The following is a 9,716-nucleotide window of genomic DNA, read 5'->3' on the forward strand; positions in this document are numbered from 1 at the left end:
TAACAAGTGGGGCTCGTGTATTGTCCCAGTAACAAGTGGGGACTGTCCATTTCAGAGCATACTCGGCATTGGTTTGTTTGGCTGCCTTCTTAGGTTGGGCGATAGTTGTAAAACAATGGCTTTTGATTTAATAGCTTTTACGCTTGATCCTACCTTAGAGGAATTTGACCGGTGTCGTAAGGATGACTTGTTCGGCATTGCAGAATTTTTTGAAATTGATGTGCCACGCAAGGGTCTTAAAAAGGAGATTAAAAAAATGTTACGTAAAACATTAATTGAGCAACAGATTTTACCCCAGGTGGCGGGAGAGTACACTGAGGATGAAGACGCTTCAACGCCGACGGAGGTTGACGGTAAGCCGTCGGTTGCGCCACAGTCACCCTCCACGCCCCCCAGGCATAAGGTAATTAAATCATCCACGGTAACACCGATTGACAGATCAGAACAACTTTTGGTTCTAAAAACGAGGGAGGTAGAGCTGGAAATAAAACGAGAGGAAACGGAGACTCAAAGACTTCGGTTGCGGGAGCTGGAGCTTGAGATAGAGCGGGAGCATTTTTCGGCGAGATTTCAGCCGGTTACACCGGGCTGAGAGCGCGCCGGAGAGTTCCCCTGCCTCTCCATCATTCGCTCAGTTGCCTGCAGCAGCTGCGCCGGGTTCTTCTTCTCTCGTTTCTGCCCCAGTTACTACCTCCCCACCCCAGTTTGATGTAAGCAAGCATATTGTTTTAGTACCTCCTTTTAGAGAGACCGAAGTGGATAGCTATTTTATAGCTTTTGAGCGTGTGGCGGCTACGTTACAGTGGCCAAGAGCTATGTGGGCTCTCTTGTTACAGTGTAAGCTGACTGGTAAAGCGCAGGATGTGTGCTCTGCGTTGCCTATTGAGCAAAGTTTGGATTACGACATGGTCAAACAGACGGTCCTACGTGCCTATGAGTTAGTGCCTGAGGCTTATAGACAAAAATTTAGGTCCCATAGGAAGGCAGATAGACAAACCTTTGTTGAATTTGCCCGTGAAAAGCAAACATTGTTTGAGAAGTGGTGTGCTGCAACAAAGACTACCACTTTTGAGGCTCTTAAAGAGTTAATCTTGTTGGAGGATTTTAAAAATTGTGTGTTTGAAAATGTTGTATTGCACCTGAATGAGCAAAAAGTCACTTCTTTGTCAGCAGCCGCTGTTTTGGCTGATGAGTTTGTTTTAACACACCGTACTGTATTCTCTCCTGTTATAAGAACGGATAAATTCGCTGCCCGTGGGGTTGAAGGGCAGGTGAAACCTTCAGCAGGCAGTATGAAACCTGCAAGAGGGGGTGTTTTTAAAAGTTCTCAAAATCGCTCAGGAGGAGGTAGGGTCTGTTTTTATTGTTTAGCTCCTGATCATCTGATTTCAGACTGTGAGGCCTGGAAGAAGAAAAACACATCAGTAAAGTCAAAGTCTGTGGTTTTTATTAAAAAACAAACAAATCAGATTTTACCTGAACAAACGGTGGCAGCGTATAAGCCTTTTATGTTACAGGGGTGGGTGGCAGACAGCCCTGAAGGCGTGCGCAGAGCAGTATCCATCCTGCGAGATACAGGTGCAGCGCAGACGCTAATGCTAGCTGGTACACTTCCACTGTCTCAGACAACCTATACGGGCACTGATGTTATTTTACGTGGAATCGGAGCAGGCTGTATCACAGTTCCACTTCATCAGGTACATCTTGAAACAGATATAGTAACGGGTGTAGTATCTATTGGTATTTGTACCGAACTCCCTGTTGAAGGAGTTCAGTTAATTTTAGGAAACGATCTGGCAGGTGGTGTTGTTTTTCCTCGTCCTATTGTAACAGAAAAACCAGTGACTGATGATGATTTTGTTTCCAACTTGCCTAAAGTATTTCCATTATGTGCAGTTACACGTGCACAGGCACGAAATTTTGACGATGTTGTCGATTTGTCGGATTCTTTTTTACAAACACCTGTGACAAGTAAATGTTATGTCAAACCAACGTTGTCTGATGAAACTATTGCACCCTTACAAATGGGCCGTTCGCAATTGGCGGCAGCGCAGCGGGCTGATGTAACATTAGCAAAATATTTTAAAGCTGTGTCTGATGAGCTAATGATACCTAATAAAAATGTAACGTTTTATCTAGATGGCGAAGTGTTAATGAGACGTTGGGAAAATGTTGATATTGTTCAACAAATTGTGGTGCCTGTAACGTATCGACGGCAGATATTAAATCTCGCTCATGATCATGTTTTCTCTGGCCATTTGGGGATTACAAAGACGTATGACCGTATTTTACGATCGTTTTTTTGGCCAGGCATGAAGGCAGATGTTGCTGCTCATTGCAGATCGTGCCATATTTGCCAGGTGACGGGCAAGCCGAATCAAAATGTTCCTCCGGCTCCTTTGCACCCAATTCCTGTAATGGGAGAACCATTTGAGCATGTAATTATTGATTGTGTGGGACCTTTGCCAAAATCGAAAGCAGGTCACCAATTTATACTCACTTTTATGTGTGCTGCCACTCGTTTTCCGGAGGCCGTTCCGATGCGCAGTATTAAAGCGAAGCTGGTGACGAAAGAAATAATAAATTTTTTTTCATTGTTTGGGTTGCCGAAAGTGATACAAACTGACCAGGGGTCTAATTTTACCTCGAGGCTGTTTTCTCAGGTTCTTCGCGAACTAGCTGTTAAGCATCAGCTGTCGACTGCTTTCCATCCGGAGTCGCAAGGCATGTTGGAGAGATTCCACCAAACTCTCAAGTCCATGCTCCGGGCCTTCTGTCTCGAGACGGGAAAGGACTGGGATGAAGGGCTCCCGATGCTTATGTTTGCGGTACGTGAGACGGTGCAGGAATCATTAGGCTTCAGTCCGGCTGAGCTGGTCTTTGGACACACTGTGCGGGGTCCCCTGAAACTTTTAAAAGAGCAGTTTTTATCATCGGAGAAAGAAACAGTGACAGTATGTGAGTATGTGACTCAAATGCGACAGCGTTTAAATCGAGTGTTGGGAATGGCAAAGTCAAACTTGGGTTTTAAACAAGAACAAATGAAGAAACGTTTTGATTTTAAGAGTGTGGCACGTAATTTTAAACCGGGAGATTTGGTCTTGGTTTTACTTCCTCTCCCAGGGTCGTCGTTGCAGGCCAGGTTTTCTGGGCCCTATGTGGTGGAAAAGAAAATTAGTGAAGTTAATTATCAAATCCGTACCCCTGAGAGACGAAAGAAAAGTCGGGTGTGTCACATCAATATGTTGAAACCTTATGTGCATAGGGAGACGTCTGTGAAGCCCGCAGTGGAGGTGTCCTCGGTGGTGACCGTTTCCCCTCTGCATAGTGAAGTCAATCCTGAGGATGATGGGTTAAAGCATTATGACAAAATTGCTGACAGCAAATTGTCTAACTCTGATATTTTAAACAATCTAAAAGAGCATTTATCTTACCTCTCATATTCTCAACGAACAGACGTGGTTTCATTAATTCATGAATTCTCTTCTCTCTTTTCAGACATCCCCAGACAAACTCAGATGAGATGAGGAGAGAGGTAGAATATTTGCTTACGCATGGTTTGGCGGTGCCTAGTTCGAGCCCGTGGAGCTCACCGTGTTTACTGGTGCCAAAATCCGATAACTCGGTTAGATTCTGCACGGATTATAGGAAAGTTAATAGCGTAACGAAACCAGATTGCCTCGGATGGAGGATTGTGTGGACCGTGTTGGTGCCTCGTCGTTTGTAACGAAACTTGATTTATTGAAAGGTTACTGGCAAGTACCGCTTACACAACGTGCGTCGGACATCTCCGCGTTTGTAACGCCAGATAATTTTTTACAATACACCGTCATGGCCTTTGGAATGCGAAATGCTCCAGCTACCTTCCAAAGGCTAATGCAAAAGGTTTTATCAGGTGTAAAGAACTGCGAAGCATATTTGGACGACGTCGTTATTTATTCTAATTCGTGGAATGCCCACTTAGACTCATTGCGTGAGGTATTTTCTCGCTTAAATAAAGCATCCTTGACAATCAATCTAAAGAAATGTGAGTTTGGAAAAGCTGTGGTCATTTACCTGGGTAAGCAAGTTGGCCATGGACAGGTGCGCCCTGTTAATGCCAAGGTAGAGGCAATTAGTGACTTTCCCATTCCCAAATCGAAAAGAGAGCTACGGCGGTTTTTAGGCATGATTGGTTATTACCGTGCCTTCTGCAAAAACTTTTCCTCCGTAGTATGTCCTCTAACGGACCTATTAAGTACGTCCAAAATTTTTGCCTGGACCAGTGAATGTAATAATGCTTTTAACTCTGCAAAAGATCTTTTATGTTGTGCGCCGGTTCTCTCCGCCCCTGATTTCTCAAAGCCTTTTAAATTAGAGGTGGATGCAAGCGCATTGGGCGCAGGTGCAGTTTTATTGCAGCAAAGCAAGTCGAAATTGACCACCCGGTGTGCTATTTTTCAAAGAAATTTTCGAAAACGCAACAGAATTATAGCACAATTGAAAAAGAAGCTCTAGCCTTGCTCCTTGCTCTTCAACACTTTGAAGTGTATGTTGGTGGTAGCGCTGCGCCGGTGGTGGTATACACAGATCATAACCCCTTAATCTTCCTATCACGAATGGCCAATTCGAACCAGCGGTTAATGCGGTGGTCATTAATCATTCAGGGTTTTAATCTGGAAATACGCCACAAGAAAGGAGTAGAAAATATTTTAGCGGACGCACTGTCAAAACTGAGCGTGATGTTTTTTTTAGTCAAAATAAGATTTTGACTTTTATGGGTGGGGGTGTTACGTGCGGCTGTAGTGCACGTATGTGCGCGTGCGTGGCTGCTGGTGCTGCTCTCTCTCTCCCTGCCTTTCTCTCTCTCCCTCGCTCTCCCTGCTGCAGGAAGTTCCGCCCTGATTGAGCGTGCTGTGACGTGCGACGGGATTGGCTGGCCGTGAAGAAGCGCGTCCTTTTAAGCTGGCCAGTGAAACCCGGAAGCGCGCGTTGTTGGATGTGGAGATGTGTGTTGTGTTGGAGATTGTGTTGAATATTGAATGTAAAGCTGTTGAGTCGCGCCAATATTTTGTGGGTTGTAAAGTATTGGTTTCTTTTTTCTTTTGTTTATATCTTTGTTTTGCTTTTGTTGTGAATATTGTAAATAGTTTTCAGTTTGTTTGTATATTTTTTTTCCTTCGGAAGCAGTAGGGGTTGGGTGCCATTTTCTTTAAACCCATTTTTCTCCTGTTTTTGTGTTAGCTAGGGAGTTAGGTTAGTTTATGTATTTTGTTTATAGTTTTTTTATGGTAGCTTAGTTAGCTTGTGGGAGGAGATAGGGGCAGTTTTTGTTTATTGTTTTGGCCTTGGCCCAACCCTGAAGCCTAGAGCTTCCTGTATGTGTATGTGTGTAAAAAAATAAAAGAGGGCTCCAGGGCTCGATATGGGTGCTAGAGAATAACTGTGCCAGGCAGGGTCTAAATGTTATGGCACACAAGGTGCATGAGCCCGGTTCAGTGGAGAACACATTCGTAAACTATCATTAATGTAAAAGATGATTCCGCGTCCTTTTGTTGTCACAGGTAATTCTTATATTTGTTTAGCTTGATGAAAACTAAAGCCTGTCAGATCTAAAATACAGTCTGGCATCAATTAATTGAGTCAGGTCTCAGTGAAGCACAGAACAGCAGTGTGTGAAAAATCAGAGTTTGTCCTGATTATTAATAGAAGTTATGACAAGAGACTTACCTGCGCTGAGTGCAAAGATAAGAACAGAGCAGTTTCCTCTCTATTGTAACTGTACCAGTGCACCAGTGCACTTTTCCCATTGACATCTCCTCTGTGTACAGAACTGCACCTCCTCCAATAAAACTTTACTTCCTGAATAATGATTCCTACACCCTTCCTAATCTTATTTTTCAATCTGTCCCAAGATTTGTGGATGGGTGAAGTAAAAACTATGGTAACCAACCCCCCCTCAATTGGATAGTAATGGAAACTAAAGGATATACAGATGTGGCTATTAAGAATGCCCACCTCTGGAAAAGGGATCTCACGTGCTGCTGCGGCCGTGCGTGGGCAGCTGTTAAGTTCTCAGGCACATGATGTAAGGGATCTACATCTGCCTGACATAGACTCTCTACTGGTGTCCCGCAAGGCTCAGTACTTGGTTCTCTTCTGTTCTCCCTCTATACCCAGTCTCTTGGTAAGGTCATATCATCGCATGGATTTTCATACCATTGTTATGTCGATGACACCCATCGTACTCTCTCCTTTCCTCCCTCTGACACTCAGGTTTCCACCCGGATCTCAGCATGTCTGGCAGACATCTCATCCTGGATGGCTGCTCATCAGCTGAAGCTCAATCTCAGTAAAACTGAACTGTTGTTTATCTCTTGTGACTCATCCCCCAACAACCAAAATCGTCTCGGTCTACTTTGTTGTAACCCTGTTCCCTGAAAAGGTGGAAACGAGATGCTGCGTGAAAACGCTATGGGAACGAGAGTGCCAACGCCGCCGCACTGCAAGTGTGTGGACTCCAAGGTTGTGTAGCGTGTGCACACAAGGCCGAGAAGGTCTCAGAACTATGTCTGGGTAGCTGACTCAAGGACCCGTGAGCCCGGAGTAGCATGAACATCCAGACTATAAATGTAACAAATGTGAGCGGAGAGGTCAACCCTCCGTGTCACACACTTGCTGCAGGGGAATACCTCTTGCTAATGCAATAGATGAGGCGATCCCCCTGGTTCAATAAGCCCTGATTCCTAGAGGCAAAGTGAGCCCACGCGCCTCATAGGAGAGGGCAATAGCCCAGTGTAGTGGGTGCCGCCCCCCGGTTGCGGCCCCAGACCATGTAAAAGCTGCTCTGATTTACGCCACTAGCTGATGCGGTGGACGTCAATCTGAAGAGAATGTACTGGACACAGTAAGTGAAGTCTTTCCTGCTCTGAAGCTGTTAAGGCGGAGCACAGAAGGCTTCAAAAACAATAGGGTGCATGTTGGGAATGGAACTTTCGGAAGATAGTTAGTGAGAATGCAAAATGGCCCTGACTAGCCCAGGGGCAAAGTCCAGGCAGGATGGGGAGACTGACAGATCTCCGATCCTCTTAGAGAGGTAACACCATTTAGAAAAACCATCTTGAGGGTCAGAAACCTGAGGCGCTCTGTAGTGGTTCAACAAGAGGCACAAGCCCGAGTAAAAATTTTCCTGCAGAAACTTCAGCAATGAAACAATTCGGCAGTGGACTGGGTCTACCTGCTTCGTCATGCACCAACTTTCAAATACATTCCATTTGAAGGCATAAGCTTTTCTAGGGGAGGCAGCCCTAGCACTTAGAATAGTCTTAATTACGCTGGCTGAAAGACCAGCTTGACTTAGTTGGTCCTGTTCAGGGACCGCCAAGGCGTCCAGACACAGGGGCTGGAAGACAGAGAGTGGTAAAGGGGACATTTGCTGATCTAGCGAGGCAAAGAGGTCCACCTCCGCTACATGAAATTTTTACGAGGGACAGGAACCTAGTGCGCTAGCTATTTAGGGCGCGAGCACAGTCCGCCCTGGCGATTAATATATGAGACTGCCATAGTGTTGTCCACCCGCACTAGAACATGGTAGTCTCAACTGCTGGAGGAAGTGCTTTAGGACCCGAAATAGAGCCATCATTTTAAGGCAATTGATGTGCTGCGCAAGAAGATGGCCTCTCCAGCTCCCTTGGGCTGGATGGTCATCTAAGACCGCACCCCAGCCTATGAGGCAAGCGTCTGTCGTTAGCATCTGCGACGACAAGACGAACTTAGAGTGGGACCAGAGTCAGAAACCGGGGTCTGAACCACATAGGAAGGGTACAAAGCACCTGGCGCATAGCCCTTATTGGGGATTGGCCCTAGAGTAAAATCCCCTGGTTCTTAGCCACAACTGAAATGCTCTCATGTGCAGAAGGACCAAAGGTGTCACCGTGGATACAGCTGCCATGAGAGCTAAGATCTCTGAAAGTGATGGTCACTTTCTGGTCTAGCTTGTTTTCCTTGACGGTGTTGAGAATGGATTCGACACGAGCGGGAGACAGCTGTGCCCGCTTACGCTCAAATTCAATGTGACACCCAAATATGTTGTCCTCTAAACAGAAAAGAGCATGCTTTCATGGCGTTGGATCTCAATCCTAAGAAACAAAGATTAGCTAGGATGACATGCTGATGTCGAAGCGCTAGCTACTGAGACTGGGCCAGCCAGTCATGTAATTCAAATACGGATGCTCTGGAGTCGTAAGAGCCAGAACTACATCCATGTATTTTGTGTATGTGCAGGTGAGAGAGCTAGACCAAATAGAAGGACCCGATACTGGTAAGCTTCGCCCCCGAAAGCGAACCTCAGGAACCTCCTGTGTTGTGGCAATATTTCCATTGATTTATTTTTAGATAGCGGTAAAGCCCGCAAAATCTAAAAAGTTGGACGCAGCCACCCGTTCCTCTTGGGAACTAAAAAATACCGAATGTAGTAGCCTGACTCTCTGTCTGGTAGGGGAACATGTTACATGGCCCCATTTCCCAGCAACTTCTGTCAGCAGATGAGCACTTTCCGGTTTCATGGAAGTGGAGACTACGCCATTGAAACGCGGAGGGTGATGTGAGAACAGAATCCTGTAGTTTCTCTCTACAGTGCTTAGTACCCAAGGAGATATACTTGGCAGTAGCTTCCATGCTGCCAGTTTCTCAGAAAGGGGCAAAGTCTCGGCGGCTTGGTTAAACGGGGGGGATGTTCGGCATCCTGAAACATGACAGGGAAAAACCCCCGAAGAACTAACATTTTATTGGAGACTGGAGCTACTCAAAACACCAGTGGTGGCGGAGCAAGAACACCAAACTCCTGGGGGTGCCAGGGAGAACACTTCATTCTTTGAAAGGAATTCTGCGTGCCTCTCCCAATGGGGCCCGGCCTAAGTCCAATACGCCCTACCTTGAAGAGCCCCGCCAGTACTCAAGTCTCTCAGCAGGTCAGCCTGGTAGGCGTGCAAAAGCGCCATGGTGTGCAATGGAGCACCAACCTGACTTGCTGCCTGAAAAGCTTTTCCCTCCAGGGAAGATAAAAAGTCTACACAGTTCGAAAGGAAGTAATAGCTTTTTAGGAAGGATGATGTCCCAGAAGAGAGATGACTTAACTTGGCTGCAGTTGCTCAATAGTTCCAGACTGAAATTTCCTACAAGTCTACCTCAGTCTCCAATAACTACCTGGACTCCATATTAACATCAATTAACATCAACTGTTATAGCTGAACTGGCTGCCACCTAACACACAGTATAAACCAATCAGATCAATTCCTGCTTTCTGTTTCACCCAGATGTGGATGGGCTCTCTGTTGAGTCTGGTTCCTCTCAAGGTTTCTTCCTATTACCATCTCGGGGAGTTTTTCCTTGCCACTGTCACCCGTGGCTTGCTTACCAGGGACAATCTGCTCATTTTGATTTATGCACACTCACATTTCATTCACCTTTGGTTGTATGTATTGGTATGTGTCCATACCCTTGAGTAGCTGTTTTAAGTAGATACATTCCTGCATAGCTAATGCTAAGGACATGTATACTGCTTCACAAGTAGACAATGCCACTTGTTTCTTGGTTGTTAAAAGTGGACAAGTAGATTAAACTTCTCACTGCTCACTCTTTTATATACACAAACATACATGTAACATGTCATTCCAGTTTCTGCCTGATTGTTTAATACCATAGAGAGATTTTTCGAGCTTGTATACAAGTTTTTCCCC

At 45.5% G+C, this 9,716-nt stretch overlaps 1 long non-coding RNA gene across 2 annotated transcripts; it reads right to left on the reverse strand.

The window, feature by feature from the left end:
* Positions 1-1,951: 1,951 nt before the first annotated feature.
* Positions 1,952-3,481, reverse strand: LOC128520736 (uncharacterized). Of its 2 annotated transcripts, XR_008357952.1 has the most exons (4): positions 3,253-3,481; positions 2,645-3,154; positions 2,501-2,561; positions 1,952-2,412 (listed from the first exon to the last, which is right to left on the reverse strand). It is a non-coding gene; the product is annotated as an uncharacterized LOC128520736 (long non-coding RNA). The 2 variants fall into 2 exon arrangements; XR_008357951.1 differs by having other exon boundaries at positions 1,952-2,561.
* Positions 3,482-9,716: the final 6,235 nt, after the last annotated feature.

This window comes from Clarias gariepinus, chromosome 4 (assembly GCF_024256425.1).
Source record: "Clarias gariepinus isolate MV-2021 ecotype Netherlands chromosome 4, CGAR_prim_01v2, whole genome shotgun sequence".
In the NCBI taxonomy this organism is placed as follows: domain Eukaryota; kingdom Metazoa; phylum Chordata; class Actinopteri; order Siluriformes; family Clariidae; genus Clarias; species Clarias gariepinus.